Consider the following 7741-nt stretch of genomic DNA (forward strand, 5'->3'; position numbering starts at 1 on the left):
GATCTGAAAGTGTTTCTGAAATGTAATACAGACCGTGACGTTATTGGCAGTGGTCACAAGACAACTGCTGTGCAGTCAACTTTAAAGCCAAGTGCTAAATGAGTGAAACTGGCTTTCAGGTACGGAGATTGGAACCGAAGCTGGTTTGAAGAGGCGGCCGGTTCCAGTGCCGTGGGGACCGCTTGTGCTGGGGCGGCCCGCCAAGCCTCCTGTGGACCCCTTGGAATCACACATGGCTGCGCGTGCCCCAGGCTGTCTCTAGTGATGTTATGCTGGCTCCTTTCTGAACTCATTTTAATTAAAAGTGGCTCCTGGTTCTGTGTCCCTCTTCATCTGAACCATCGTGGAAGCCGCTCCCTGTACAGAGTGAAGTCTCGAGTTGCTTCCTCCCCAGCTCCTCCTCCTCCTGTGCGTGCACCCTGTTATGTTCTGGGCTTTTCCCAGCCACCCCAGTATTAATTTTATCCCCTCTGACCTATCCTTAAGCACTATGCCAGCAAAGACCCAATTCTCTTCTTCCTATAAAAAGAATTAAAAAGACCCGGAGGTCCCCTGGGTTTAACCCTCAGCACTGAAAAAGAGAAAGAGACAAAGAGAAAAAGAAAGAAAGGGAAAAAGAAACAGTAAAAGAAAAGGAAAAAGAGAACAATATAAAGAAATGAGCTCTCAACCTCCAACACTGGATTCTCCTGCCGTGTAGCTCTAGAACCTGTGCGTAGACGTCCCTGTGTAGAGCTCCATCTGAGCTCCCGGGAGAGGAGGGCGGAGCAGGATAACTAACTGCGGGCGGTGTCCTCTCCTGGGCCTCTTCCTGAACGAGTGACAGGCTCATCCGGGAGTTAATGAAGAGCTCCCCGAGATGGAAGAAACCTCAGGGGCTTCTCGGTGGGGCTGGCTGGGGTGGGAAATAAGACGTCCTGGTTAGCAGGGGAAGAGGAGCGCATTCAGAGGACTGTGGCTTCCTCGTCCCAGAAGGCAGACCTGGGAGCAGAGGGACTCGTTAAACCTTTCTGCACCCCGGCGGGGCCGGCATGCGCGATTTTGATTGCTCTGGGACGCGTGGGGCTTTGTTCCCGGGACGCACAGGTGCAGCTCTGAGCGTGCAGAGCCCGGGCCCCCTGTGCACGGGGTCCACCGCCAGGAGTGACCCTTGGTCTGTCCCTGCGTCCCAGGCCCAGACCGCCCTACTGGCGCGTCCCTGAGCCCGGTGACGCAAGCCCACGAGTTTCCTCTGTGACTCGGCCCTGCCGATGACGCGCAGGGACTGTCTCTGTGCATTTTTTACTTGGTTGCGATTATTTTGAATATTTAGCCTTGCGATGTTGCTTTTGCCTTCACAGGGGCATTAAAAACACGGGCACATTTTCCAAAGCTAGTGAGTTTGGAGCCCGAGATACTTGCTTCGTGTCTTCCCATTAGTTTTTGGCACTAAAATATGAACCCCTGTAGATGACAGCTTTCTCTCAAATTGAAAAATAAAAGCAGGCCATCCTGATACCTCCTTTTTAAACTTTTATTAATCCGCACATCAGCAAAGTTCTTTGTCTAGCTAGGACATCGGATTCTTGTTTCTCTGGAACTATACTTATTAGTGAGTTGTTAAGACATTTTTAAAAGCCCTATTTCAGGAAATCTAAGGAGAAAAAAGTGTCACCTGTTCTAGGGTCGACTGGGCCAATGACGCCTCCGCTGCTTTTTTAGCTGCTTAGCTGTCATTGGGACAGGAGGGAAGCACAGGGCCCAGGGGTGTTAGTGCGTCTGGAACAGCAGTGGACTGAGGACTCTGATTTTCCTCACATGCGGTACTAAGCACTTTCTGTATCAAGGGACAAATCCTCCTGGTCCCCAGTTTCCATGGTGACACATTGGGAGGTGAACATCTGAAGCGGGGCACAGCTCCCCCCTGCCTCAGTACCTGCTGATGACCCCGGGGGTCACAGAGTCCCCAGAGCTCGCTGATCGCCCTAGACACGGTCCCCCTCTCCTCAGGAGGGGGCATCGGCTCGCTCCTCTTGAGTACTGTTGCCAGTCAGAGAGAAGAGCTGGGAGCTCAGGAGGGGCCTGGTTCCCTACACGTCGGCCTCGCCCGGGCCACCCCTCTGTGCACCAGGAAGGACGCACACTGCCGATCCCAGACCCGCTCCGCATCTGCACACGCCGCAGTCCCGTTTTCAGTGGTTGCCGCCACCATGCGGGTGGATGTGGTGAGTAGGGCACTGGTTTTGGGGCTCATCTCAGAAATCTGCAGCACTCACTTGTTGATAAATAACTAAGCCGCCGGGGTATGGGGACCGCTCAGGGAGTGCTGGGGGTCTGCCTGAGGCCTGAGTTGGGTGTCCAGCACCACAAAACAAGACTGGGAGTGGAATTTGTCAGAGGGAAGTAAGGAAACCAAATCTGAGAAGTGAATTTTATTTTATTGAGAGAAAAAGAAGAAAGCAAAAGTTAAGAGCACATCATCAGCCTCTTGTGAGGGGAGAACAAGCTATCTTGTGCCCGGGATGGGCCAGAGCTGCCCAGGCCCTGAACACACAGATGTCGCTTCCCCTCATGCTTTATTTATGGTATTCACACTTTTTCTGGTTTCAAATTCTTTGATCTTCAAGACTGTGAACTAGTTTGAAATAAAATTTAAACTTTAACTAATTTTAGTTTTTATTTAAACCATTTTAGAAGTTTAAGATAAATTAAAAGTGCTAATCCTGTGAGCACCCGCACCCTCTGGAAGGCACCGCATCCTTCCCTGGGCGCTGGGAGCGCGGGCGATGTCACTCCAGCATCTGCTCCTCTGCGCGCAGGGACAGGTGCTGCCACCCTGAGGCGTTTCCTGGACACGCAGCCCCAGCTCACAAGGGGAAACCAGGTCTCACAGATAAACAGCCCCCTCCCTGCGGGACAGCTGCCCACTCCGCTGTCCTCAGTTCCCTGCGGCACCCGGTCTGCAAAACGCTCTCCCCTCAGCACCTCTTGGCCTCGCCCGTGTTGCCCCCCTGTGGGGATGCCCAGGTCTGCAGTGCCAGCTGATCCTGCCCTGCTGTGAGTCTCTGGAGGAAGTGGTCCCTTGGGCAGGAAGCTGGACAGGCACCAGGGAGTGCCTAGCTCACAGCAGCTCCTCCCACTCCTTCCTAATGAAGGGACGGGTGGCAGCCTCTCCACAGCAGGAGAGGAACACGGGACCCTGATGATCCGCCTGGCAGGCAGGAGAACTCCCCTAGTGCAAGGACAGATGCCTGGTGAGGTCACGGTAGTCGCAGAGGCCGCACTGCACGCCAGCAGGGGCAGTGGGAGCCGTGAGTCCTGAGCGGTGCTGGAGAGGATCTCTGCCGGAAAGAGGGAGAAATTATCGAAGTCCTCCCCACGTCTAAATTCAGAGGAAGAGGGTGTGTCCCTCCCCAGAACGTGCAGGAAATGAAGATGTCTCTCCCCTCTGAGAGTCCTCGTTCTCCTGAGCGGAGAGCTCTCGTGGGTACTGCGCTGCTGCTGGAGCGGGCAGGGCAAGTGCAGTCCCCCATCTTTTAGAGCCAGCCTTCATTCCCATTTAAAAATAACGCCTTAGCTCAGTAGCATCAAGTCTGAGCCAGTGTGCTCGCACACAGTGCAAAGGTTTCAGTAAGAAGGACCTCCAGCCCCAGTGAAATCCCAGAGAGACTGGGACAAGTTGTCTTCTGTGAGAGGAGCAAGGAGGCAGCCCCTCGCCGCAGAGCTCACAGGACGTGCGGCCGGAGAGTCAGTGTCCGTCTTCCTAGTGCGAGCCTCACGGCAGCTGAGAGGGCAGAGCCAGGGGCAAGTCTGCACTCCAGCTCCCGAAACCCAAACCCCTGTCCTGGGCTGGGTGGCAGCTTGCAGTGCCCACGCTGGTCTCATCTTAGCGATTCCGAGGTTGAGCACCATGACGGTGGGCCCCAGAACGTGTCCACATGCAAAGGTATCCTTGCGGCAGTGGGATGTGTATTTTGGTCTTTTTTGTTTTTTTCTGCCATCGTATGTTTCTTCCTACTTTTCTTCCTACGTCAGTTAATTTTGAGGAAAAACATGGCTGAGTGGGAGGGGCAGCTGATCTTTGGAAAGTGAACGGCAAAGCAAAAGCAGTGCGTCAGCAAGTGAGAACATGAGTTTAGGAGACAGCCTAAGCCCCAGCTGCTGTGTTCACACACTGATACAGGTTTTCGCGGCAAGGTCACTTGCTATTGCATTGTGAGGGGCCACGAGAGACCGGAGTCTTCCTTCACCTCCCTCGCCCTAGCAGTATGTGCTTCCAGATGTCTTTCTCAACACAACACAAATGTCTCTGTGTGTATAAACAGGTAGACGTGGGCAGAGAGTGGCCCCTCTGGGTATGCCAGCATGCATGGTTTTTTTTCGTTATTGGTAGGAAATTATTTTTTGTGTGAAATTCCAGGGAATTTCACATATTTATACTTATGCGAATTTAGGAATCTTTTTGTCAAATTTGTAGTGACACCCCTATCACCTCAGGTCCATGACTGTAAACACAGTCATCATTTCTGAGCTTGTCTCCTCTGTCTGGTGCTCCCAGGAGGCCTCTTGAGGGTGCTGGTCTCTGGGTGAGGGTGGAAATCTGTGGGCAGGTGTCTAAATGGGCAACCAGTGAGGCCTGGAGAAAAGCAAATCAGTTTCAAGGGTATGAAACCCTTTTTTTGTTAAAATAACCGGTGGCATGTTGAGATATGCATGTATCTTTAAGTAGGGATCTTTTCAGAACAGACTTCTGTAAAAACAGCATTTCTGGTTCACCTCACGTCACAGGATCACAGGCAATGAGCTCATTCCACACACTCTCAAGCCCTGAATTTCACAGCATTTTCCAGTTTGCAGAGAGACCACCTAGACAGCAAGCCTCTGTGTTGTAATGTTATATCCTTGCTCAGCAGTGGGAGCCTGCCTTACAGGTGAAGTCGGTTGTTTGTAAGTGATTTGTTTTCCTGTGAAATGCTTCTGTAAATCATTGCTCAGTTTTGTTTTACCTCAGGTGTTTCTTGACAATTTTTTGAAAAAAATATTTTAATAAGGAAGCCTTTTGACTTTTGAAATTTCTCGTCATGATTTCTAGACTTTGTTAGCAGGGTTTCATACTGTGCAGATTTCTTATTATGTGAACAAATTTTCTCTCCTATTTTACTTCATAGTATTTGACAAATGAAATTTGGCTTGGGAAATCTTTGATCTATGGTGATCAGGAAAAAGGGAGAGGACTACATGCCTTCTTATAATAGTCTTAAAAATGTTTAAATATATATTTTATGATTTATTTTTACACAAGTGATAAAGTGGTAATACTCTCTGCCACCTTCTCAACTATCTTGTCAGTTATGATGCTTTAATTATTACATTTTAAAGCATGTTAGACATATATACATTTAGTTTTCCCTGAGAGAGTATTTTTCCCTAAAAATTTCCCTGCTTCATCTCATGAATTTATTTCCATGCTCCCTGCTTGTTATATACAAGAAAACTTACATTTACAAACTTTTATATATTTTATATATTTGTGTTATGTTTCTTTTTAAGAATCTCAGACGTTATCTGTAAAATGTGTAAGACAGATTCACTTATTGCCATTGAGTGCGAGAAAACATTGAAATGCAAATGAACTTCCAAAGTTTTATAGATTGTGTCGTGTTGATAACTGATTGTAACAGAGCTGTATGTAGCCAGTTTCAGGTTCTAAATCAGCTTGTCTACATCTGTCTGTAAGGCTTGTGACAAATCTCATCAAATATGCTTTACTTTGAAGACTCTGCCTGTCAGGAACTGAAGTTGAATAGAAGTTCCTCTACATATGTCAGCTGTTGGATTCAAACAGTGTAACCCATTACAAAATTTCAGTCCTTTTTCCTCAAGTCTTTTTTTTCCTCCCCATGAAATATTCCATTACTTCAGGACCTGCTCAATTAAAAGGCAGTAAAAAAGAGAATTTTTTTTAGGTACTGGGGAATGAGCTCAAGGCCATTGCATTGAGCTATAACCCCAGATCTGTTCAGTTTTTTTTTTTTTCTTTGTGTAAATTCTGAGACAGGTTGTCACTAAATTGCCCGGGTGACCTTGAACTTGCCACCCTCCTGCTCTGGCTCTCAGGACAGGTGTGCAGCTCTTCCTGAGCTGAAAAGAGAATTTACGTGTGTTCCTTAGTAACGTTCTTGTTCTCATCACTGTCCACTCATGTAATTTAAAATCACCTCCAGAACAATGACCAAGAGCGAGGAGTTCCGGTGGATGCAGGGTTCTGCACGCAGATGGGTGGTTGAACCACGATGCCCGAGGGCCTGGTCTGAAGTCAGGGGGAGCCCGTGGCCACTCCGGGACGTGGCTGCTCGGAGCCTGCTCCTGTCCTGGGCCCTTGTGTGCAGGAGCAGTCCCCACGCTGCACTTTGTGTCAGATGTGATTTACACTGAGACATGTGCAGGAACTGGGGAAATCACTTCTCATGTGATCCGAAACTCACAGTGGTCGTGGAGATGAATGGCACTGCCAGGTCTTAAGCAGATGCTCACAGCACCAAGCCTCCTCCAGCAGGCACAGGGTGGCATTGAGTTACCCCCTGGTGTGGTACACGCCAAGGCAAACTCATCTGCTCTTTTGCTCACTGTTCCTTCCTGCAATTGGTACCATCGTATGGTTGGTGTTTTTCTGTGTAAATTTTTATAAATTGTAACTTTTTTGTGGTACTGAGGATGAACCTAGCACCTTCTCACTGAGGTACACCCCCTGTGTATTTTGTGTATATATATATATATATATAAAAGTGGCCCAAGCTGAACTCGACCTTTAAATCTTCCTGCTTCAGCTTCCAGATTGCTGGAGGAGTCCTATGGGGTGCACCGTCATGCCCAGCTAAGTAATGATGTTTTGTAATAGATTTAGCTGTATTTTATGGTGGTATGTGGTACAGTTTAATATCTACATATATTTTGTGCATTCATGAAATACATAGCTTGTATTTAATTGTTGATATTTCAAGGCTGAATGACTTGTCCTTGAGTTTTTTCAAGTTGTGGCAAATCTCCAAAACGTTTTCCAATATATGTATGGAAAACAAAGCCACATGCAAGTGGCCCTGTGGGATTCAGATCTTCAGTGTTGAAGACACAGCTATATCTGACATTTGATTTCTTGAACTCCACCTTGTGTCTTTGAGGTTTCAACGGGAGCCCAAGAACATGGCAGAGTCCTGGCCAACTTCCTCCCTTGCTTCTGTGGAGTTACAGCCAGTGCCAGCCGGGCTTAGGGAGAAGAGCTTCATCATGCTTCCCCTTCGAGATGAACTCTATCCCTTTCCACAGGTGACAATTTGCTTAACATACAGGTACCTTGGTTTCCTTTCTATGAGTTGGGGACGTGTTGTTTACTAATAGTGCCAACTCCATAACGTTGGGGTTAAGTGAGGAAATAAATGTTAAACACAGAAAAGAGAATGGGATGGTGGTGCACACCGGCAATCCCAGCACTCAGGGAGGCTGAGGGAGGAGGATCTCAAGTTCAGTCTCAATTTGATCAGTGTAGTGACCAAGAAAAATGTTGCACAATTAAAAAGAAATGGCTGGGATGTAGCTTAGAGTGAAAGTTTTGGGTTTAATCCCAAATCCCAGAAAAAAATACCCCTCCCCAAATCATAAAAGAATTCCAGGCTAATAGTAATTGCTTCTATAACCTCAGCTGTCACTAGCACTACCGATGTTTTCCTCAGGGGCACTAGAGATGGTTGGAGCCAATGACAGCTCC

The sequence above is a fragment of the Chinchilla lanigera genome, unplaced genomic scaffold, assembly GCF_000276665.1.
Source record: "Chinchilla lanigera isolate Chin_1 unplaced genomic scaffold, ChiLan1.0 scaffold00212, whole genome shotgun sequence".
Taxonomy (NCBI): domain Eukaryota; kingdom Metazoa; phylum Chordata; class Mammalia; order Rodentia; family Chinchillidae; genus Chinchilla; species Chinchilla lanigera.